This window comes from Phyllostomus discolor, chromosome 11 (genome assembly GCF_004126475.2).
Source record: "Phyllostomus discolor isolate MPI-MPIP mPhyDis1 chromosome 11, mPhyDis1.pri.v3, whole genome shotgun sequence".
NCBI lineage: Eukaryota > Metazoa > Chordata > Mammalia > Chiroptera > Phyllostomidae > Phyllostomus > Phyllostomus discolor.
This window is the reverse complement of record NC_040913.2, coordinates 10,817,226-10,842,434: the sequence shown is the minus strand read 5'-3', so window position 1 is coordinate 10,842,434 and position 25,209 is coordinate 10,817,226. Positions and strand designations below refer to the sequence as shown.

Genomic DNA, 25,209 nt, shown 5'->3' with positions numbered 1-25,209 from the left:
GTCCTCATTTAAAGTGCACATGGACATTTACAAAAGCCCATATTTTGGGCTATCACATGAGTTTGAACAAAATTTAAAAGATTAAACTAATATTATATTGGTTTTGACTCACTAAAGAATTAAGGTAGAATAACTAATACTAGATAATATAAAAATCCCTTGTGTTTGGAAATGAAAATGTACCTTTTAATAAGGGCAAACCATAATAAGCATTAGGAAATAGATTGATACAGAGGAAAATTTAAATAAATGGATTTCTTACAAGTAAACAAAAAGAGAAAATCAATTATCTAGATATTTATCTTAAAGAAAATAATAATGTTAAAAACAGAATAAATAAAAGAGAAAGTATCAACAAAGTGAAAACAATGTTGATTTTTTGAAAATGTCAATAAAAATGACACCTGCCCTTGGCTAAGACTAAGGGAAAAAATACAATTTGTTATTCGAGAGAGAAATAGGGAGTTAGAGAAGTGAAGAATACCATGCATAGACTAGACGGCATAATTTTCAGGAGTGTAAGTTTGATTTAACACCAGAAAATCATTTAATGTAAGTTCCTACATTAAGAGACGAAAGAGGAAAAATTACAGAATTGTCTCAATATGCACAGAGCACATTTGGTAGTGTTTGACATCTACATCCACACATTCAAGTGAATTTGATGAAGATAGCTAGAGAAAAGTCTTATAGCAAACATACGTCATAATAAAATCTTGATAACATTCCCCCTTACATTGGAAAAGCTACAGTGATGTCTCCTGTTATCATTCCAATGTTATCAAATGTGTTAGTAAAACAAGGCAAGCAAAAGAAATAAAAGATATATAATTGGAAAGGAACAAAGGAAACTGTTATTATTCACTGATATTGTGATTTTTAAAAATTCCACAATTTACATATATGAACAATTACAATTAATAAGTACATTAAGATAGAAGTATGGCCATATAGTCAGCATTAGAAAATCATTTCATATGCCAACAATAAAATAAAGTTTACCAACAACATATACTAAAAATGAAATATACTAACAATGAAATGAAATGAAATTCAAAAGAAGGATTCCATTCACAATAGTGCCGACAATGTTAAATACCTAGAACTGATAAAGCTGCAACATAGAAAGCAAAATGTTATGGAGAAAAAAAACCTATATACTCAAAGCAGTCTGAATAAAAATGTATTTAGTCATTTTTGATAGAAATTAAAATGCTGATTTCAAAATGTATGTGTAAATGAACGGGGACAAGAATTGGTAATATAGCCGAGATGGTCCTGAAGCGAGAAGTAGGAGGGCTTACACTTCCTGATAGCAAAATCCCTTATGAAGCTACAGTTCGTGATATTGGGCGCTGTTGCTGTCCCAGGGAGTGCACTAGAGTGCAGAAACATGTCTGCAAATGTGTCAAAACTTGATTTCAGGAAATATTTTCGATTGTTTTAATAAAAGTTGCTGTTTCAGCTGGACAACCTAAAACGGAAAATAAAAACTTAAACTTGATCCCTATAGTATCCATACCAAAAAAAATGGTCTATGTTGATTTAAATGTAAAAAGTAAAATATTAGTGAATATTTTCATAACTTTAGAGTAAGAAATACCTTTTTAAACAATATATAAAAATCATTAACCAAATAAGATTGAAAATTTGGATTACTGTAAAACTAAGAACTTCTGTTAATAAAGACTTCAATAGAGAACAAAAGGGAAGTCACACAGAGGGGGGAAGATTTTGGTAATATATTCCAATATATATATATCAAAATGGACAATAAAATGAAGCTGATATTCTACAAAATGGACCCAAATGGCCAATGGATACATGAAGGTTCAACTTCAATAAGTAGCAGAGAAATGCAAATTTAGGGCTCAAATTTAAAAACACTGACAATACTAAACATTGGTAAATACAGTGAACTCTTCCATATACTACTGATGAGAATATAAATGAGCACAATCATTTTGGAAACAGTTTTCTAATATGATACACATGTATATTCTAATTCAGCAGTTCTTCTGAGCATGTACCCAGCAGAAATGCATATACATGAAAACTGAGACAGGTACCAGGAGCATTCCTAACAGCATTATGTGTAATAGTCAGAGTTGGAGACAACTCCCATGCCTGTCGACACTGAAGTGGCTGAATTAACTGTAGTCTGCTCGTGCGATGAAATGCTAAGCAGCAATGAAAAGCAATGAACGGCAGCTACCCTCAAAAACATGGATGAATCTTACCGTCATTGGGTGGAGTGAAAGGAACTATGTCTAAGGTGATTCTACTATTATCTATGAATATATATTATGTACCAAATTCAAAGATACATAAAACTAATAGATAATGTTTGAGTCAAAATAATAGTTTTATTTGGGGAGGAACTAGGGGACATAATAAGAAGGCAAGCATCTAGGAAGCTGGTAATGTTCTTTTCATGAGTGTTCATGCTGAGCTGTATTTGTGTGTGTATCATATTTTTATTTTTTGCTTTTTTATTTTGCTTTTTTATTTTTTTATTTTAATCATTGTTCAAGTACAGTTTTCTCCCTTTTACTCCCAATCCAGCCCATCCACCCAACCCTCCCCACTTCCCTCCCATTCCCACCCCCCCACCCTAGTTTTTGTCCCTGTGTCCTTTAAATTTGTTCCTGTAAACCCTTCCCATTCTCCCCTGAAATTCCCTCTTCTCTCCCCTCTGGTCACTGTCAGCCTGTCCCCTATTTCAGTGTCTTTGGTTATATTTTGCTTGTTTGTTTGTTTTGTTGTTTAGGTTCCTGTTAAAGGTGAGATCATATGGTATTTGTCTTTCACTGCCTGGCTTATTTCGCTTAGCATATTTTTAAGAGTTAAAAAAATGTATACACCCATAATTCAAAGTTGAACTATATATCTATCTACTTTTCTGAGGATTTTTTCTTCTAAATATTTTAAAGATTTATTTTCACTTAACGTTAGTCCTATTAATATGAAAACTTGAGGTAAGTTCTGACAAAAGCAGACAACAAGAAGTTATGTGCCTCTTTGAAAATAGACTGTCTGCTTGAACTGTCTCTCCTTCAAACTTAATCGCACGGTTCTACTTTAAATATGATAGACAAACTGTTTCCTGGCTTACAGTAAAGCTCAGTTTTGTTAAGACAAAATGGCTTTTGATTCGTTTGGGGTTTTCAAATGGGAGTATTTGATAGGTATATAATGTTACAAAGAAAAATAGGAATGAATTCAAATTCATGTGTAAAATGAATTTATGGGAACAGAGTAAGTATAGATGTTCAGGAAAAAACTCTCATCGACAAAAATCAAAGTTAGTGCCTCTAGCAGTGACATGCGGAGATCATAAAAAGTCAATGCTAATACGTTTCAATAGGTTCTGCACAAGGAATTTTATTTTCAGCCTGTTACAATAATGTGTAGTGACTGATGACCCCTTGCTTTAGTGAACAACTCAAATTTCCTACCGTCCTTGATTTTTCAGGATGGTATATTGATGTGTTAATACCAAAACAAAGGTTGGAAGTTTGTATTTCAGACAAGTACTTATAGTGTTAATTGAAGATGAAATGACTCATTTACAGAAAAGTCTTGCTTCAAGGCCACTTAGTATATAGAGTATAAATATACAACTAAGCTGAGGATTAATTTTGTAAAATGCCTTCTTGTAAACAGTAGTTTCTCAGTCTCAGATAAATGATCTAATCTTGGGTTTCTCAAGTGTATGGTTATATGTAAAAATAATTAAAAATAATGACGTATTTATATTGGCATCATTGTATAATATACCTTCTTATTTAAATCCTTAAACACTAATTCAAAAGAATTTACGCACCCCTACATTCACTGCAACACTATTACAACAGCTAAGTATTGGAAACAGCCTCAGTGCCCATCAGTAGATGAGTGGATTAAAAAACTGTGGTGCATTTACACATTAGAATACTGCACCACAGAAAGAAAGAAGAAAGTCCTACCTTTTTCGACAGCATGGATGGAACTAGAGACTATTAAGCTAAGTGAAATGAGCCAGTCCGAGAAAGACAAATACCATATGATTTCATTCATATGAGGAATTTAATGAACAAAATAAACTCACAAGAAAAACAGAACCAGAGACATGGAACAAACTGATAGCTGTAGGATGGGAGGAGGGAGGATGATGGAAGGAAGGGGAAGGGACTAGTCAAGGAACGTGTAGGAATGACACGTGGACATGGACGATGGCAAGGAGATTGACTGTCAGCTAGCGGGGTGGGCTTGATGGAGGCAGAGAAAAGTGAAAAAATTGGGACAACTATAATAGCACAAACAATTAAAAAAAGATAATCAAACAATTGGAGAACTGATGTTATTTGGCTCCAGGACTTAAAGGCTACAGTAATTAGTAGCCTTTACAGTAGCCTTACAGTAATAAGCTATTAGTAAAACAATAGACAAATAGATAAATAAAGCAGAATAGAGAGCCCTGAAATAGATCCACATAAATATAGTCAACTAATCTTTGATAAAAGAGCAAAGAAAATACCATGGAGCAAATATAGTCTTTTAACAAATTATTCTGTAACAACTGGACATCTGTATGAATAAATGTGAATATCGGTACAGAACTTATACCTTTCACAACATTTAACCCAAGGTAGATCATAGACCTAAAGTCAAAATACAAAACTGTTCAACTCCTAGGAGGTAACATAGGAGAAAACCTAAATGACCTTGGGAATGGTGATGACTTTTTGGATACAACACCAAAGACATGATCCATGAAAGAAACAATTGATAAGTTGGATTTCATTAATATTTATAAAACAAAAAAATCCCTTCTGCTCTGCAAAAGCCAATGTCAAAAGAATGAGGGAAAAAACATAGACTAGGAAAAATATTTGCAAAAGATACATCTGATACAGGACTATTATCCAAAATATCTCTAAAAACTCAGCAGTGAGAAAATAAACCACCCAATTATAAAATGGACCAAAGACCTTAACAGACACCTCATCAGAGAAGATAGACAGATGGCAAATAAGCATGTGAAAGGATGCTCCACATCCTATGTCACCAGGGAAATGCGCATCAAAACAACAATGAGATACCACTACACACATATTAGAATGGCCAAAATCCAGAACAACATCAAGTGCTCATCAGCATGTGGAGCAACAGAACTCTCACTCCCTGCTGGTGGGAATGCAAAGTGGTACAACCACTTTGGAAGACAGTCTGGTGCTTTTTTCTCAAAGTAAACATTATCTTATTATGTTATCCAGTACATCGATGATCCTAACAGCTTAATTCATAATTACCAAAACTTCAAGGAACTAAGATGTCCTTCACTATGTGAATCGATAAACTGTAGGACATCCAGGCAGCGGAATATTATCCAGCACTAAAAAGAAATGCTCTGTCAAGCAATAAAGAGACAAAGCTGTGGAATCTAAAATAATCATTGCCAGGAGAGGGGTGAGGGAGAGACGAATGGGCAGAGCACAGGGGATTTGGGGGGCAGTGGAAATACCCTGTACCGTGGAGTAATGATTGATACATGTCAATATACATATGTCCAAAGGAGGACGAATGACACCGAGAGTGAACCCGAAGGCAAACTGTAGACTTTGGGTGACTGTGGTGTGTCCCTACAGGTTCATCAGCACAGTAATGGCCCGCTCCGGTGGGGGGTGTTGAGGAGGGGGAAGGCTGCGCTTGTGTGGGGGTAGCAGGTATACTGGGAGTCTCCGTAGCTTCCTCTCTGGTTTGCTGTGAGCCTAAAACTACTCAGAAGAAAATAAAGCCCTAAAAATAGTTGGGAGATAAAGGGGACACAATAATAGCAATAGCTGTAAAAAATTTAATAACATATATTGAATTCCCATACATGAAACCGCTACTGCTTTCCCCCAAACTTACCTTTTTACATGTTGTTTCATTCTTTCATCTTTGAAATTTTAGCTTTCCCTTTTTAATCAGTGTTCCTTTGCGTCTCCCTTCAACTAAGTACATTAATTACTAAGATGCAATTCTTTATTGTTTTAGAAACTATTTAAATGAAGAAGTAGATTGATTTCTATAATTTTACCTCCGCTGGAAATGAGATATAGAACCACCTAGTGGTGATAAGCTGCTACTTCGGAGCCAGACATCTTGGAATCATAACCTACCTATTCATTTATATGACTTGCACAATTTATCAAACCTGTCTGCGTGCCTTTGTTTTTCATCTCTTGGTTGGGGGTAATATATACAACCTACTCACAGGGTTGTTATGAGCATTACATTGTTAATATTTGCAAGGTTCTGGGCACCTTGTCCATGTTTGTTAAACAAATACAGATGTTCTTCCTGCCTGCCTCCTACTTTTCCATCCCATCTAAGCAGACAGAATGCTTCTTTTCCTCTCTGAGGCCAGTCGACCAACCAGCCTCTGTTTCTCACTGCCCCTGCCATCTTCAGGGCCCTGTCTGGCTTCATGAATTACCTCTTCAAATGTCTGTATTGGTCTGCACATTCATTGTAGCAACATCGAATATCTGTAATATGATGTCTCTGGTCCTTTATAAATGATTTTTCCTTTGCGTAGAACTTCTCCCACCTTATAGGCCTGGCTTAATTTTACTAATTGTTCAAATTCGTTCTTGCACTCATACATTTAACCTTCTGTGCTGCGGAGTCCCAAATGCATGACTCCATCAGAGCCTTTACCTCGCGACTTACCTGTTCGGTGAGGCCCCCAGCAGGCAGGAGTGTTCTTTAAGAGAGATGATGCGTTCATCTATCCCATGATCGCAGCCGAATGACCAAAGTGACACAGTTTTACAATCAGTGAACACATGAATGTTTGAATTTGATAAGCACCTCATTCCTAGTATATTATCAGATGATCCTGTTTCAGTAAAATGTGTGACCTGAAAAAATAGCAGAAATTCTCTGTCCAGCCATGTTTAACCAAGAACTATGCTTTCATCAAAAATTTTTTACAAATCAAAGATTGTTACTTGACAGGCAAACAAAAAAAGAATAACAGCTTTACTTTTGAACATCATCTTATTTGAGAGAGAGTCTCCTATTATGTTTAATATACAATTAACTGGCTTATGTTTTGGAATGACCAACAGAATATATCCCATGTTATTATCTTTCTTCATAGCTTTTACCTGGTAGTTAATTTTCTCTTGAAGTCAGTGCAGATTATATTTTATAGCCGGAGCCAAAGGATTAAAGAAGAATGTTGTGCATCATATTATAGGAAAAAAAGTTTTAAGGGCTATGATTAATTTCTGCGACTCAATGTCTAGATATATGTCAACAGTCCGTGGCTAAAGAAGATATCTTCTGGAGCTTTTAGTCATTTAATGCATGCCTTTTTTGAGCTATTGAATGTATGGTTTGGTGATTTCTATACAAGACATTTACTGCTCCATGGGTCTTGTCTATTTCTCTTTGTTTTTGAAAACAGAGCTGACAGAATTGTCAATAGAAGGGGAAACACACTTAAACAGTATGTCTCCCCTTGAGCTTTGCAGGCTTGGCCTTTGAGCATTGATCTGTTGTTGCTGAGCTGACAAGCCTGGCTGCCGGAGCCGTTCGGTAATTTAGTTTTAGGGATCTTATGTCTTAGGTTGTCCAAGGAGCCCGGACACAGAAACACACCTGCAGGGGAGCTGTTTTTGCCCCTATTTTCTAAGTGGAATTTTTATTCATGACAGTTAATTAGGCTTTAACAGCTTTTTAAAATTAAAAGTTCGCCTTTAAAGTTTTTAATATAAACTTAAAGATTTAAATATCCTGTTAATACCGCTTTAGCCACTTTAGCTGTCTTATCACAAATTTGTATCTTTACTATGACTTTGGTTTTTGTTCAGTTTGAAGTATTTAAACATTTTTATTATGATTTCTTATTAAACTTGTGAATTATTTAAATGTGCTTTTAAGCTTCAAATATATGAGGTTTATATGATCTCTCATTATTGCCTTTTTCTTCCTCTTCCTTTCTCAAAGTTCTCTTCTAATTATCCCCATTCTCTTCTCTACCGCATATAATTTTCTTCTGTACTATCTCAGCTTCCCTTTGAGCACATACCTTTGTTGCAGTTTGTGTTATGTTTTAAATAAGCAGAAAAACTTATTAAATAAGTTTTTATTTAAATAAGCCTTTAAATAAGCCTTTGATCCTGCAGTACCATTTGTGCAACTCGTTTCTTCGCTCCCCTTTAGAGCAAAAACGTTTGAGGGAGCCCTAGAACGTTTCTGTGTTGTTGCCTCCCCTTCTCTTCATCCATTTCTGCTAGGCTGCTGTCCCCGGCTTTCCTACCATTGCTTCAGTGACCTCCAGGACACCAGGTCCAGGCAAGGTTCAGACTGATTATCTGTCCACTTGTTCTGTCAATAAGTGGAGCAGGGTATTAAAATCTTGGACCTCAATGGACGATGTATCTTTTTTCTCTTTGCAGTTCTACCACTTCTTGCTTCAGGTACTCTGAATTCTGTAGAGCGTACAAACATTAGTGATTGTTATATCTTCCTGGTGAATTTCTTCCTTTATCATTATGCAACGATCTTCTTTATACTCAGTAGCTATTCTTTCCTCTGAAATCGGCTTTTTTGATATTTACATAGATGAATTTTCTTTTGGTTAGTATTAGTGTGATGTATTTGTTTTCGCTTTCTGTATTTAAAGTGGTTTCTTCCCTTTTCATTTTGATGACAGTTTCTTTAGCTCTGCAGAAGCTTTTTAGTTTGATGTAGCTCAATTTGTTTATTTTTTCCTTTCTTTCCCTTGCCCTAGGAGATATACTGGCAAAAAATATGGCTACGTGGGATATCTGAAGTTTTCTTGCCTATGTTTTCCTCTAGAACTTTTATGGTGCCATGACTTATATTTAAGTCTTTATCCATTTTGAGATTATTCTTGTGTGTGCTGTAAGTGGTAGTCTAGTTTCATTTTTTTTTTTTGGCATGTACCAGTCTAATTCTCCCAACACCATTTATTGGAGAGGCTATCTTTCTCCATTGTATGCTCACATCCCCTTTATCAAATATTAATTTACTGTAAAGACTTGGGTTTATTTCTGGGTTAAGCATTCATTTATCTCTATTTTGTTTCACTGATCTATATGTCTGTTCTTATGCCAGTACCACGCTATTTTGATTACAGTGGCCTTGTAGTATAGTTTGATGTTGAGTATTACAATCTCTCCTACTTTTTTTCTTCTGTCTCAAGATTGCTCAGACTATTAGGAGTCTTTTTTGGTTCCATATAAATGTTTGAAATATTTGTTCTAGTTCTGTGAAATATGCCATTGGTATTTCAGAAGTAATTGTATCAAATCCATAGATTGCTTTGGGTAGTATGGAAATTTTAATAATGTTAATTCTTCCAGTCCATGAACATGGTATATGCTTCCATGTATTTGTATCTTCTTTCATTTCTTTCTTCAGTGTTGTGAAAAGGGCTCAACATCAACAACCATCAGAAGGATGCAAATTAAAACCACGATGAGATACCACTTCACACCAATCAGAATGGCTATTATTAATAACTCAACAAACAACAAGTGCGGGTGAGGATGTGGAGAAAAGTAACTTTAGCGCACTGTTGGTAGGAATGCAGACTGGTACAGCCACTGTGGAAAACAGTATGAAATTTCCTTAGAAACCTAAAGATAGAACTGCCATTTGACCCACTGATTCTGCTGCTGGAAATATATCCTAAGAATCCCGAATCACCAATTTAAAAGAACTCCCCCTCCCATGTTCTTAACAGTGCTATTTATAATAGTCAAGTGCGAGAAACAGCCTAAGTGCCCATCAGTAAAAGAGTGGGTCAAAGGACTGTGATATATTACAGGAGAAATACTACACAGGAGAAAGAAAGAAGGAACTCTTACCCTTTGTGACAGCATGGATGGAACTGGGGAATATTATTCTAAGTGAAATAAACCAGGCAGTGAAAGACAAATACCATATGATCTCACTTATAAGAGGAATCTAATGAACAAAATAAACTAATGAACAAAATAGAACCACAGGCATGGAAACATAGAACAAACTGAAAGTGACTAGAGGGGAGAGGGGAAGGGCATAATGGTGGAAAGAAGGGGAACGGACTAGACAAAGAACATGTATGAATGACCCACAGACATGGACAACAGTGTGGGAACTGACTGTGGGAGTGGTGGGGTGGAATGAATGAAGGTGAGCAAAGGGGAAAAGTTTGGGACAACTGTAATAGAATAACAATAAAAAGATTTAATAAAAAAAGAAAGTGATTTCTTTCAGGCAGCATATATCAATAATTTGGTCTTGCATTGTTAATCTGATAATCTCTGTCTTTAGTGTATTTAGATTATTTACATTTTATGTGATTAAACCTATGCCTAGGTTTAAATCTATCACCAGTTTTAATGTCTTTCCTGCTAGTTATAGTACATTTGTCAGTTCTTTATTGGTTGTAGTTCATTGAGTTTTCTAATTATGGGTTGTGGTTTCCTGCTTCTTTGTGCAACTGATAATTTCTGACTGAATTTCAGACATTGTGAACTTTACCTTCTTGGGTGCTGAATATTTTTTATATATTGAGATTTGTTCTAGGATAAAGTTAAGTTTGACAATTTTGAGTTTTCCTTTTTCTCTTTGTAGACAGAGCCTGAGTGATGTTTAAGCTAGGGTTAACTCTTCTCTACAAGGGGGAAAGACCCCCTGTGCACTTTACCCGGCACCCCATGAATTATGAGGTATTCCAGTGTTGCTGGTAGGAACAAACACGCCTCCCGTGTGAGTGTTATGTATTCCCTCTAGTTCTTTGGGGGGCTCTTAACCTCACATGCATGAACTGAGCGGTATTCTGAGGAATACTCCAGGGGGACCCTCTGCAGATCTCTGCGGGTCTCTCTGGGCAGCTCTCTTCATTTTGTTACTCAGCCTTGCAAGTTCTCGTTGCTTTGATTTCCCCAGACCCTCAGCAGTGCATCCTGAACTGAGCAAATCTTCCTGGCCGTGCATGAGGTCCCCATTCCCAGTGCAAGTCCTGGGAATTCCCAAAGCAGTAAAATGGAGCAGTGATAAAATATATCTTATCCCCACCCCTCCTTATCTCAGGGATCATTGTACTTCACTGCCTGGCACCCAGCATCTTGAGAATCACTAGTTTACATATGTTTTCTATTTTTTAGTATTGTTCATTTCTTGTCAATGGGAAATTCAGTTCCTCTTACTCATTATTGCCCAAAGCAGAAATAAAAATATATTTTTTTTTAGTTTTCTAGTTGTGTTTAAATTAGTATGACTAATTTCTCAGAATTAATTCGCCCACTTGTGGTACTGGGTTTACCACAATCAGAATTGAACTTCCCAGCATTAAACTTATTATTTTGCAAATCTTGTTTTGAGCTCCTCTTCTGAGGGAGATTTCTTCTTATACGCCCTTCCAGTGCATCCCTTTTGAGCCTGTTGAAATGTGGCATCGCCAGGTGCACAAATGCAGCTTGTATCAGGGACTGGACTCGGGGGTTTTGCTCAGTGTCATTTGTGTGGTTATTAGATCCTCCCCGCCCTCCAGTGAAATACAGCCCTATTTTAAACCAGACTTGCAAAGCTCACATCTCCATCCTGGCCACAGCGAACAGGTTTTTTTTTTTTTTTTTTTTTTTTTTAATTTTTATGATGGGTAAGGAGTGAGCACTATTCCTGTCCTCTTTCATGGAAGAAACCTCATCTCCAGTTCCCGCCCTGGGGTCCAAAAGGGGGTATATTTCTGATGAATGGCTTTACCCCGATGCCCACAGTCCTGCCTTCCCCGTGGTTTCAGCTCCTGTCACAGCCCTGAGTCCCTTACCCATGTCTGCTTTACGGAGATTTTTCTTTTCTTGGATCTTTCAAACATGAGATGTTTTCTATTAATTTTGTGGTTTGGGAGCAGAAAAGGAAGGAGTTGCATTTATGTTTAATCTGCTGTTTCACCCAGGATGGAAAAAATGTTTTTGAAAAGATAGCAGAAAATGGAGGCCATGAGGGAGAGAACACAGTCATTTCAGGAAAGCCTGATGCTGTATTCCTTGAAACTCTCATTTTTTAACTTTTTTTTTTTTTAAAAAAAACAGCTTTTGTGCTGATCTTGACAAAGATTCTACTAAAAGATTTTAGAAAACTCAGAGCCTAATTTTTAAGGGATAGTAAGATTTTGCTGAAGTTGTTGCTATTCTATTGTTTTTCAAAATTCTGGGAAAAGGTTAAAACTAGCTTGTGAAGTATTGGTAATGGTGAACTTTTTTATATTGTGTGATATGAGAGTTACCTAGTAAAACTGGAAAAAATTCTTTAAATGATGTAGCTATTTATAAAGATGTTATAGAACAATTTCATGAAGACCTACTCACATGGAATATGGGAAATTAGTATCTGATTCCAATATCTAAAAATGAAAAATGATTCTGTTTGTGGTCAATCTGCACCTCACCTTGCTGCCCTTTCTTTGCCAATCAGACGGGCACTCCTGGATGCCCTTGTATATCTGGGTCCGTTTCTACCCTGATGTTTATTGTAGTCCATTGTTTTAAACAAAGGTGATCATTTCCAATTAAAGATGTATTCCTAAATTTAATGGAATCATTGACGTTTTCAATAATTAAAAAAAATGTTTCATAATCGTAAGAGTCATTGTTAATATCATGTTTACCCATCTTTTAAAAATATCTAATAATTTTAAAATCTCCTATGGAATATTATTCCATGTGCATGATTTTCCTTGCAGGGATACAATTCAGTAATTGAACCTGTTTTCTCATTCTGCTGAATACCAGTCTTCCTCTCATCCTGATGTACATTAAACACTCTTGTTGCTAAAAATATAATTGCTCTTAACATTTGCATGTTCACTCCACTCAAGTACCTAGCCTTATAAATAAAGTTTCAGTACATTTTCTTCTTACTGTAAAGCAACCTTGAAAATTGATTAGTAAAATTAACTTTGAGCATTTGGATACAGAGTAGCCTTAGCTAAATGTCATCCTTGAAAATATTAATTTACATAATTGAGTAACATACAATTGCAATTCACAGAAATTATTAAACAAAAATAAGCTATAAATTTAAAATCAATACAATAACCTTAAGGAAGGAACATAAGTAAAACCTTAAATTTAGTTATTATAGGAATCATCCACTTTTATAAAGTAATGAAATTTATTTACATGAGTACAGAAGGAAATCTGTCTCATTAATTCAGAATCATGTAGTTCTCTGTTATGAGGTGGATGTGGAGGAGTGGTAATTATGTGCCCATTCAAAAACTTTACATATTGGATAACCCATATTTAAATATATTAAGGCTCTCCAGCACCTAGAAGTAAACTGGTGATGTCATTTGTTAAAACTAAAAATATCTTGAGAGTCTACCAGTTAGTGGGAATGTTCCAAAATCGTACATGGAAAATATTAGCAAGATGCATAATAAAAGCTCTATGACTGTGTTTTTCTTTTAAAGAAAATACAACTAACTGATCTAGCTGAAATTTAGGAAGCTATTTAACAATTATTTATATTAATACTGCCAACAATTTCTACAGCTAAAATATTAAATTAAATGAATATAATGCAACTGATTGGGGCATAATTACAGACTTTGGATTTAATTTTTGTCTGTCATCTATTTCAGTACCATAGCATTGATTTAGTGTCCAATCATAGGAGAAGTGTGTGTGTGTGTGTGTGTGTGTGTGTGTGTGTACTTACTTTTGGCAGACCTTGGTCTTTCCTCCTATCATTAACTGCAGTCAGTTCATTGGGAAGTGCGCATTGAAAACATAAAAGAAGGGTGTCTGCTAGTCTTTGTTTTAACTTATAATAAGTAAGGTATTTATTTAGCAATGTATGTTGAATTAAGCTATGTCTAGAATGTTCCAGACATTGCTTAGGTCCTGTAGAAATAACAAATAGAAATGGAGATAGCCAAGAAGATTCTGTTGTTAATGGGGTTTTCATTTTGAGATTTATTAAAGTGATCTTTGGTTCACTTTAAACCAAAAATGAGTATTCGGTGGGTAGTTTGACAGTAACTAGTTTAATACAAGCAATCAACAACTCTTTACAGAAATTTGTACCTACCTGTGTGCTCAGTACTGTGGGATGCCAGAAATATATAACTTTGATCCACTGGTTGTATGGATCAAATATTACCTAATGACAAACTTACCCAATTCTGAATCTATGTTTTTTTTTCACAAAATATAGAAGTGGATGTTTAAGGTATTGTATGTCAGTATACATGAGGTTGAGGATGAAGGAATGGGAAATGATGGAAGTGTTAGGGAGAATATAAAATATATTAGATCTTCCCAACCAACCCCTCTTCACTGTCCAGGCAACAAGCTATATGTTAGTTAAACACTGCAATCTGGCTTGAGTGCCTTCTTTACCTTTTCTTCAAGACTTATTTGCGGGAGACTGAGGTATAGGGATTCACCATGCTTGTGGAGTGTTGGGTATTTTCTTTACATTCAGGAAGGATTTTTGTGTCCGGCACTGTTCTAGGTTCTGTAGACACCTGGCCCCGAGATATTAGAGTCTATTGCAAAAGAATGTGATGTATCTAGCTATTTTATTATGGCCGTTGTTTCAGATAAAATAAATTACAGCCCATATTGAAATGAAATGTAGCAATCGTTTTAGTGATTTGACTTGAATTTATCCATCTTTGTGAAATAATAAGCAATTAACCAATGATTAGAATGCAAGAGATAATTTGTAATGATGGATGCAATAATGGAATTTAATTAACTTCAAATAAATATTTTAGTGAGAATTCATTTGTACACCCAGATATTTATTTATAATATAATAGCTTTGCTATTTTTGTCATTAGCCACTGCACCAGAAATCATGCAGAAGCATTAATATCAATTTGAAGAGCCATGATCTCAAAAGTCATAGCTTTTTAGTGTGTCTAGCATTTGTATCATGATTAGTATGCAGGTCACAAAGAGACTGACAATCGGGCATGATTGATGATATTGTTTTCCAGTTCGTAAACACAGTGCTCTGGTTCTTGCAGATAGAGTTCAGCTATTTAGTATGAGGTTGGATATTTTTTAATTGATTTTGGGGTTGTTATTTATCAAGCGCAGTTCAAGAAATTACTATTTGCTATTATTAAAAATAATGTTATTTCTATTTGAATTGTAATAGTCAGAAGGGTATTGATGAACAGGTTATCATAGCTGTAGCAGGGAACTGACATATGCCTCAATGTGGGGTCAATATGCTTCCTCAACGCCCTCAACCTGTGATTGTTTGGATCTACCGATTACACGGGTCTCTGAAAGGTGAGTACGACAATGCAGGTGTAGAAATATTGGAGCGTGACTGCCGTATGGGGGGTAGTACAAAAGGAGGCTTTTGAGATTTCATTGCAAGGGGAAACAAAATGTGACATAGGAGTTTGGCTTGGCCGCAAACTGTGGGAACCAGAGGGTTGTACTAGTTCAGGGCAGAGTAATACCACTCTTATTTGAACCAGTCCTCATGCAGACCACCTGGCAGGAAATGAAAGGCTACCCCTGAAATATTAAAGCGTTCTCTCCATAATGTTGTAATGTCTCCAGTTCAATCAGCTTGGCAATGGGGCCCCTTCAAGAGAGGAGTAGCTTCAGTCATGTGCAGTGGCACCCTAGCCCGCTTGCTGAGTAAGGTGGAGCATTGACTAGTGGTTCAGACGTGTACATCTTTGGTTCATGGTTTTAGTGGACATGGGCCATCACAGTGTAATCCATAGCTGGTGGCAGAAATGACCCATGGCCCATCAGGAACACTGACAGAACTCTCAGTAGGACTCGAAGTGGTATTATGGTGAGGGCATGTCTTCAAAGGATATTAAGGCTAGAATGGTGCAGGCTTTATATAGAGCTTATTGAAATTTCTATGTAAAGGTTAATGAGATTTAATTACTAAACACATGCTGGTTATGTATATAATTTTAGATTTTGATGTGAAGCTTTGATGGGCCTACTTTTTGCAGAGAACCTTGAGATAGAGTCTAATATCACTTTAGTTTACATGTGTCTCCTTAGTGAAGCAAAAACAATTATCCAGGTATTGTGAAGGATGAATGAATATACATATATAAAGAAACATTCTGGAATTTTTATTATATAAGCAAAATGTAACTAGATAACTAGACTAAGATACTTTAATATGAAGCATCTTTTGGCAAAACATCTTTTACTTTTTCTACAGTTTTCATATTTAAAAAGATATGGGTGCTAAAAATGTTAATCTTACTGATTGAAATGAAACCTTTTCTTCATCGTATTTTTTATGGGTGATATTTGATGCCAGAAAAAATAGAAAATATGGCCCAAACTATAGACATTTTTATATTTAATATAAAAAGATTTTTTTCTATGACTGGCTTATTTCATTTAACATGATGTTCTCCAGGTCCATCCATGTTGTCACAACAGTTAAAACATTCTTCTTTTTATGGCCAAGTAGTATTCCATTGTGTAAATGTCTCATAGTTGTTTTATCCACTCATCTACTGATGGACACTTGGGCTGCCTTCAGATCTTAGCTATTGTAAATAACATTTCAGTGAACATAGGGGTGTTTGTATTATTTTGAATTGGCGTGGTGATAGTGGCAGGGGTAGAGGTATGAGAGAATATAAGAGGGATAAGTGGTAATGGAAAAATACAATAAAAAAATAACAAAAGCAGAAATTCAGGGTTCCAGCCAAGATGGAGGCATAGGCAGAAATGCTTCACTCCCTCGCACAACCAAAAGAAGGGTAACAACCAATTTAAAAACAAAACACAACCAGAACTTCCAGAAAATCAAACTGCATGGAAGTCCAACAACCAAAGAGTTCAAGAAACATTCATGTGGACTGGTGCACCAAGACAGAAACATGGCCTAAATGAAAGGACAGATCAAAACTCCAGAAAAAGAGGTAAGCAATGAGGAGGTAGACAACCTATCTGATGCAGAGTCCATAACACTGGAAATCAGTGTGCTCACAGAATTGATTGACCTTGGTCACAAAATGAAAGAAGAAATGAAGGCTATACAAAGTGAAATAAGGAAAATATACAGGGAACCAACAGTGAAGGGAAGGAAACCGAAACTCATATCAACAATTTAGAACAAAAGGAAGAAATGATCATTCAACTAGAACAGAATGAAGAAACAAGAATTAAAAAATCTGAGGAGAGGCTTAGGGAACCTCTGAGGCAACTTTAAAAGCTCCAACATCTGAATCATAGGAGGACCAGAAGGACAAGAGGAAGAGCAAGAAATTGAAAACTTAATTGAAAAAATAATGAAGAAACATTTTCTTAGTCTGGCAAAGGAAATAGACTTTCAGAAAGTCCAGGAAGCTCAGAGAATCTTAAAGAAGTTAGACTCAAGGAGGATCACACCAAGACAAATCATAATTAAATTACCCAAGATTAAAGATAAGGAGAGAATCTTAAAAGTAGCAAGAAGAAAGGAGAGAATTACCTACAGAGTAATTCTCATAAAGCTATCAGCTGATTTCTTGGAAGAAACCTTACAGCCAAGAAGGAGCAGCTGGAAAGAAGTATTCAAAGTCATGAAAGGCAAGGACCTACAGCCAAGATTACTCTATCCGGCAAAGCTATCATTTAGAATGGAAGGGCAGATAAAGTACTTCCCAGACAAGGTCAAGTTAAAGGAGTTTATCATCACCAGCCCCTTAAATTGGGACAACTATAGTAGCATAATCAATAAAATATACTTGAAAAAATAACAGGAGCAAAAAAAAAAGATTTTTCTTCTCCAGGCAATTTATTTATTTATTTTTGAAAATTAAAAAAATTGCAGTAAAATTATTTTTGTTATTTTTATTTTTTCATTTGTTTTTCTTTTCTTTTTTTGTTTATATTTTTTCCATTACCACTTATCCCCCTCCCCTCTGCAATCACCACACCATTGTCCATGTTCATGAGTCCTTTTTCCTTTTTCTCTGTCTCTCCAGGCATTTTTTTTTAATTTCTCGATTACCGTGAAATATCTCTCCCCACTGCTCATATGTGTAATGTTAAATGTATACAATAATGTTAAATATATGGGATATAAATATATAATGTTAAATTATATGCACACACACATACAATTAACTACTAAATGTCCTGGGTTTTATTAATACCTATTCGTTTATGACATCTGGAATAAATGGGGCTTTCTGTGATTGGAAATTAATGATCACTTAAAAGTCCTTTATTGTTCATCTTTAATGAATTAGGCATTCTGAGGAAACGTCTGAGATATCGAGCAGAGAGTGAGTGCAGAGCTCCGTTTTGCCGTATCGGTGTCGACGACACGTGCACAGGACTGCAGATGCGGGCACCTGGACATCCGTCAGGTGTTGGCTCTGAGAACCGCATCGGGCTGTGCGCCAGTGGGTGTTTGCTGGGGCTCTAACTTCATAAGCCCTAACCTGATCAGATTTTGGGATGTGATCAGATTATCTTTTTCCAAGGTAAATTGAATAGTTTACACTTGCCACATACGATTTTACACGTGCCGGGGACAGGGCTCCCACCTGCCTAGTGTGCTTGCCCGTGGAAGAGGAAAAGGGCGGATGCAGATGGATGAGCCCTCCCCTCGCCCGGGTCCCGCAGGACCGATGTGCAGCACACTTGATGACAGCTCACAAGACAGTCTTTTGGACTGAAGAACAAATAAAATAAACAATTTTTTTCTGTTATAGATCTAAAATTAAGCAAAGGTTATTTGGTACAAGGTAGAATGAATACATAAACAAAAATTTTGCTTTCTGGCTCATTCCAAGATAGAGCCCTTGGCTAATATTAGATTTGCTTAGTATAATGGCTACTCTTTTAATTTTTATTATTTTTTATTTTAAAAGATTTTATTTATTTATTTTTAGAGAGGGAAGGGAGTGGGGGGAGAGAGAGAGAGAAAGAGAGAAACAAACATCAATGTGCGGTTGCTGGGGGTCATGGCCTGCAACCCAGGCATGTGCCCTGACTGGGAATCGAACCTGCGACACTTTGGTTCACAGCCCGCACGCAATCCACTGAGCTTTGCCAGCCAGGGCTACTCTTTTATTTAAAAAAAACCTATTTTTCCATTACCATTTATCCCCTTATATCCTCTTCCACTTCCACCCACCCCTCTCCACCCTCCCACAATCACCACACTGTTCTCTGTGTCCACGGGAGCTTTTTCCTTTTTTGCCCGATGCCCCCACCCACCCCCTCCCCCAGAACTGTCATCCTGCTGCCCATCTATGAGTCTGTCTCTATTTTCCCTGTTAGTTTATTTTGTTCATTAGACTCCACATATGAGTGAAATCATGTGGTATTTTCCTTTCTCTGACTGGCTTATTTCACTTAGTATAATGTTTTTTAGACAGTGAAAAGTTTTCCTCCCAAAGATAACCACTCAGAGAAAAATCTACATTTCACCTTGCCTGTCATCAATTCCAAAACTACGTAATACAATAAAAGACAGACTTTTCATTCAGTCCCAGGTGGAAGAAGAAGAGAGGGGCAAGAAAGTAGAATTAGAAATAACATGTAATAATTGCTTTAGAATTTTTTTTCTGAACCTAATAATGATTTTCTGAGTTTCCTTTGAAGACGGTCATTTTAGTTCAATAAGCATTACCCCCCCCATTATATATTTATTATAGTGACGCTTTGTGGAAGAATTTCATATTTTTAATATTAAATTGAATTACTCCATATGACTTCTTAAATTATTTTTTCAAGGAAACTATAAGTGATTATAAAAAAGTGTTTTCCAAGTGACTTGTGCAAGGTCGATGGGAATAAGGGGGTAAAGTGAGAAAACTTCTAGGAAACGCATTGATGGTTCAGCCATCACACATGTAGCATCTACCGTGTTCTCACAAGGGCTAGGACTGGAATACGCTAGTGAATGAAAGAAGAACTGGATCCCGCCATTCTAGAACTGGGCAAAAAAAGGAATTGATCTCATTTTCCTAGGACAAAATGCTATTGTGTATTTTAAATCTTCGTAAAACCCAGTGTGCCTTTAGGCTATTCTGTGATGCTTAGCTTCTTGCACGTATTACACGTAGGTTGTTGCATGTAGACCCATGGTGCACACTCACCTGCTTCCTTGGCCATTGTGGGGACACATGGCTGCAGCCACAGTACTTGGACATTTTACAGAAGGTCTAGAGCTAATTTCAGGGGAGTGCACTCCCAGGTAAAGCAGCTTCTATCTTCAGTGCATATAGTTACCTGGGGCTCTTCAAGGGGATTGGAGTGGTGAGCTAAGGAAAATGGAAGAATTGAACAGATGCGGGTGACTGAAAACCAATATTTAGTTTTGCTTGACAAGATTTAGAAGGTTGCAAATTGGGATGCACTGAGCTTGTTTCAGTGGCATTTGGCGTTAATGATTAAACATCAACCTGTGTATTTGCCTTTCACCTTGATCATAGATATGGAAGCAGGCAGCTGAATTTGTTTATATAGGATTTGTGTCCAGGAAAAGATTTTGTTTAGAGTGATTTAATCAGACTATTAATAAAAAATTTAATTCAATGTAACAGTTTTGCAGGTGTGTGCCATCCAGATATAAAATTTAGATCTGGCTGGTAATCTCTCGTCACAAGGGTGTCCTTGTCAAGGAAATAAGATAAATCTTTCAGGCGTATTAAGTGAGGTAAACATTCTATTGAAGAGATTCCATCATTGCAACGCCAGGTGATGGAGCCAGGTCTCTGAGAGTAGTGGGCCATGTAATTCTGTATCGGATGAGACCCGAAGTACTGTATCACATGCAGCTGCAGTGGCTGAAGGGCGGAGAGCCAGCAGTAAGAGAGGATATTAACGTGGTCACTTAGCATCTAGCGGACAGCACCTTGAAATAACCAGAAGCAGAGAGCAAGCAGGATAGAACTGTGAAATAGCCCAAAACACAGTGAGAGGCCAAGATCAAAAACGGATCATTTGCAAAAAACTTAGTTCATCCTCAGGATTTTGGGTTTTATTTGTTCTGAGTTCTTGTGATATCACTTTGTAAAGTTTGTTCTTAATTAGAAACTAATGTAACAGCAAATAAACTCATATATATGTATATATATGATATACATTAGGAAGAACATTAGAATAGATTAGATAATCCGACAATCTTCTTTTCCATGTTAAAACATCACCAGCAGCAGTAGCAGCTGTTTAGTGCTAATAATTTATCACAAATCTGGCACTTTTCATCCATCATGTCACATACATTATTCAAAACAGCTTATGAGTATGTTATCATTTAACCCTTGTGATAGATGAGCAGTCGAACCCAGGTGTGGGAGGTGGTTTGAGGTCAACCTTATAACCAGATGAATGAACCTCAATCTCATCTCACTCCCTCTTAGCTTCTCCTCTTCTCCACCGGACTGTACTTCTGAAGGCCTGAGCAGAAAGAGTGGCCACACCCATATGATTTTTCATCAACTGCCTACTGTTGTGGGCATTCCTTAGGCCACAGTCAACTTGAATTCAAAATCAAAGTCAACCTGTCCTCCATCAACCAGCACACACTCATTTTGCTATTTTAAAATTATCTCCACTTTTGAACCTTCCCTCCATGCCCTTCCCAAGGAATGCCACCATCTCAGTCGCTTCGTTTACCTCTCCGTGCTGGAGATGCTAACACATGCGTTTGTAAGACCTCTCTCTCAAGTGCCAGTTTCATATACTGTGGCAGGTGGGCCCAGCCAGGAGAATGGAAACTATGCTAAGTATTTTGAAAAGGGCAAATTTATGTGGAAAATTGCTTTTGTAGATATGGATGGCTAGAAGACCAAAAATGGGAAGATGTGGTGGCCCAGGGATTAATAAAGGCAGCAAGCTGTGGAATTTTTTAGTTTTTGTTCATTTGTTTGTTTTCAGTTTATGGGTAAAAGAATTGAAGTCAAACTAGCTTACAGCCTCTGCTCACGGGCCTGACAGGGAATTACTTTGGGTTAGCTCATTGGAATCAGAGGGGGTGGAGCAGGTGGCTGAGACTCAGGAGGTAGAACTAGGACTTGATTTCTTCAGAATATATTCACTTATTCTTTTTTTTAACTCCCATCCCAGTCCACCCCCCAGCCCTCCCTGCTCCCTCCCATTTCTACCCCCTCCTCTAGTTTTTGTCCATGTGTCCTTTATTCTTGTTGCTGTAAACCCTTCCCCTTTTCCCCTGAAATTTCCTTCCCCTCCCCTCTAGTCACTGCCAGCCTGTTCTCTATTTCAGAGTCTTTGGTTATATTCATTTATTCTTGTGCATACCCCCTCCCTCTGCCTCTGTTCCCACCACACTCTCCCTTCCTCCCTTTTTCCTCCCCTCATTCCTTTCTCCTTCCACGTGTCAGTTTGGCTTTATGACACTGAGTGAATATGTCTCCCGGTCATGGCAGTCATGCTCTTATTCTCTCCCTGTCAAAGCACTCAGTGGAAAAATAACGTTTAAACTTAGTGACTGTCATAGTAAGATATAGCAATCGATATCTTAATCCATTGTGAGGGACTTGCTGACAATTGGAACAAGTTCTGTCGCCAGAGGCATGGTGTTCCGTGGACTGGCCAAATGCCTATTCCCGCGGTGACAAGGCGAGGCTGTGCAATCCCAGAAGTGAGTTTCTAAAGGAAGGGAGGGTAATTAGGCCAATGCATCATAGGCTCACACAGTGTTATTGTATGTGTTATGTTGTCTGGGAAAAATAAGGAGCCCCGGCATATAATAGTATAAATAAGTATGACAATCTATGCTATACACTAATAACAATGGTTGAGCTAAAGTAAACATGTCTTTACTGCTTCGGGCTTTCTGTGGTCCTCCTTTCCCATCTTCACGATGAATTTTGGGGGTTCTGCATGTTCGTCATGCAGAGCTCATCAGGTTTCAGAAACCATGAGCTTAAAATGAGCTTAAGTGTGTTTTTGAGAATTTTGAATTACACATTCTGATATAAAAGAGTCTCTGGTCCTCCATTTTTCTTATTAAAATATAATGCATCAAATACAAATTATTTATTCAATAAAGACTACATGCTGAATTCTTTCTTTATTTTAATTTCAACATGACGTTTTAATACTTTTATTAGATTTGCTTGTTTTAGAGATTCTTCAAAGCTACCAGTGGTGTACATTCATTACGTAGAAATCATTCAGTCAGTTGGCACGTGTTTACTGAATACTTTTCATGTATGATGTGTGGTGTCAGCTGGTCCTGATTATTATCAAATGAGCAAATATTTACTACAAAGGTATTCTTTAGCATAATTATCAAAGTTTTTATTTTTATTCAGCACTTAAGGACAGTAGATGCACTTTGTTTCAGAACAGTAGTAAGACGTTATTACTTGATTATAAAAATCTTTACACATCTAATTGCTATATCCACAATTCATTTTTACATTCCACAAGTAAAGATGTCACCAACTTTCTGTCCTTGTGGAAAACGGTAAGCTTAGGGAGTTTTGTTTTGCTTCCACTTCTTTTTTGCTCCTAACGGTACTTAGCTATATTTCTGTCTACTTTCATAATGCATTTGAATCACATTGCTTCCATAGGTGTTTATTTTATTCTTATAACTTTCACTTCGAGTCATGGCAAGCAAAGAGATGGGCCAGTAGGGAGAAGGCATTATCTGTAAAAGCAACAGCGCTTTTACACTCCTGTCAACATCCCGTCGTTCCTTAGTGGGTGCAGGTTGGTGTCTGAAATTCTCGTCTTCTCTTCGCCTGTTTCCCACATCACCTTGCTGTGGGCATAGCTAGACCGTTTAGTTGGTTTCAGTCAGTTCTTCGTTCACTTAATTTAGTCACCTGGGACATAAAAACACAGTCTGCCATCACTAGCATCATCCCAAAGCTGCTATCCATATGAATAAATGTGACTAAAACTCAATACTGAATTAAAAGAACAGTGGCACTTTAGCTATGTCTACCTTTTCTGCCCAGTAGTATGAAAAATGGGAAGATGTTGTTATGTTGCAAGTATTCTTGCCAGTGAAGAGTTTTACATTTCAGCTAAGGGCATGGCCTAAACGTGGAGTCACCTAAGATGGTTCATCAAGTTGAAAGGTAGATTTTGTAAAGGGATGGGGGTTCTTAATTCCAGTTTCCTGAAAATGAGATTTTTGAAGTGACAGGGTTGATAAGATTTGTTTTTGTTTTTTTCCCCATCAGCATGTCAGAAATTACCAGGGAGCCTGGATCCCACTGGGTGGTTATGAAAAATTTGTCAGATTAGTTAGAATGTTCAGTAATATAGTGACATTAGTTAACTAAATTGCTTCCTTAATGAGGGCATATGACATTGAGTTTCAAAATTATAGCCTAAAGAATTTTAGAGATATGTAGATTAGGAGATTCAACGAATGAAAAACTAGTAAAAGAATATAAAACTTCTTTGTGAAGCAATTATGAACCATCTTTGTTGTGTAGATTTCTCATAACAACTCTCCCAGTGGTCAAGGCTGTTGAGCTTGTATGACAAATGTTTCTTGTCCAAGGTCATGGTTTAAAATGATAAAGATACAGGAGTAGCCCACTTTCTTCTGTCTCCAAAGTCCGTTAGCCATAGCCAGGTTCAATTCCTCACCTCCACACTCAGCCTGACTTCACATTCTGGATCGAGTCTAGTCTCCAGTTACAGACATTTTAAAGAACCCTTGGCCATCGGCTCACCAAGAAGTCAGCCTAGAACAGGCTCTTTTCATCTTCAAGGACCATCAAGATTTTTCTTCATTCTTCCGCACTAAGTTCTGGTTTTTGTTTTTGTTTGTGTTTCAGTTCCTGAGTACTTTTATTATTCTAATGTTGTAAATTGATTTTTTGGTTCTTTATCAGTTACCCTAATTCTTCCCAAACTCTGATCCTACTGTCTCATGACTACAGTCCTGATTCATAGTTCCTGACGGTGCTGACACCTGGCCTGCTGTTGCTGCAGTGTTCTTCCCGCTTGATCAGACAGACACCCGGACTCTCCTGGGCCACCGCTGTGCCACTGCTGGTCCACCTGCCTGGACTTCCTTGCAGTGTCTACAGTGGGGACCCACTGTGACCGCTTTCTCCTCACTGATGGTCTCTGAGCACTAACACCTGTCAGGCCTGTTCAAGTGCCAACTGTGGCATTGACAAGAATAGCCTACCTACTAGCCATTTACTCTAGCTGTCACTCTTAGTTCTAGTTTTCTCCAACTTTATAGACTTGCTATGTCGTGCAAAGG

The 25,209-nt window shown here is 37.1% G+C and overlaps 1 protein-coding gene across 1 annotated transcript in view; it reads left to right on the top strand.

Moving 5' to 3' along the window:
• GPC5 (glypican 5) overlaps positions 1 to 25,209 on the top strand; it is a 1,172,420-nt gene that overhangs the window by 131,125 nt on the left and 1,016,086 nt on the right. The window lies entirely within an intron of this gene.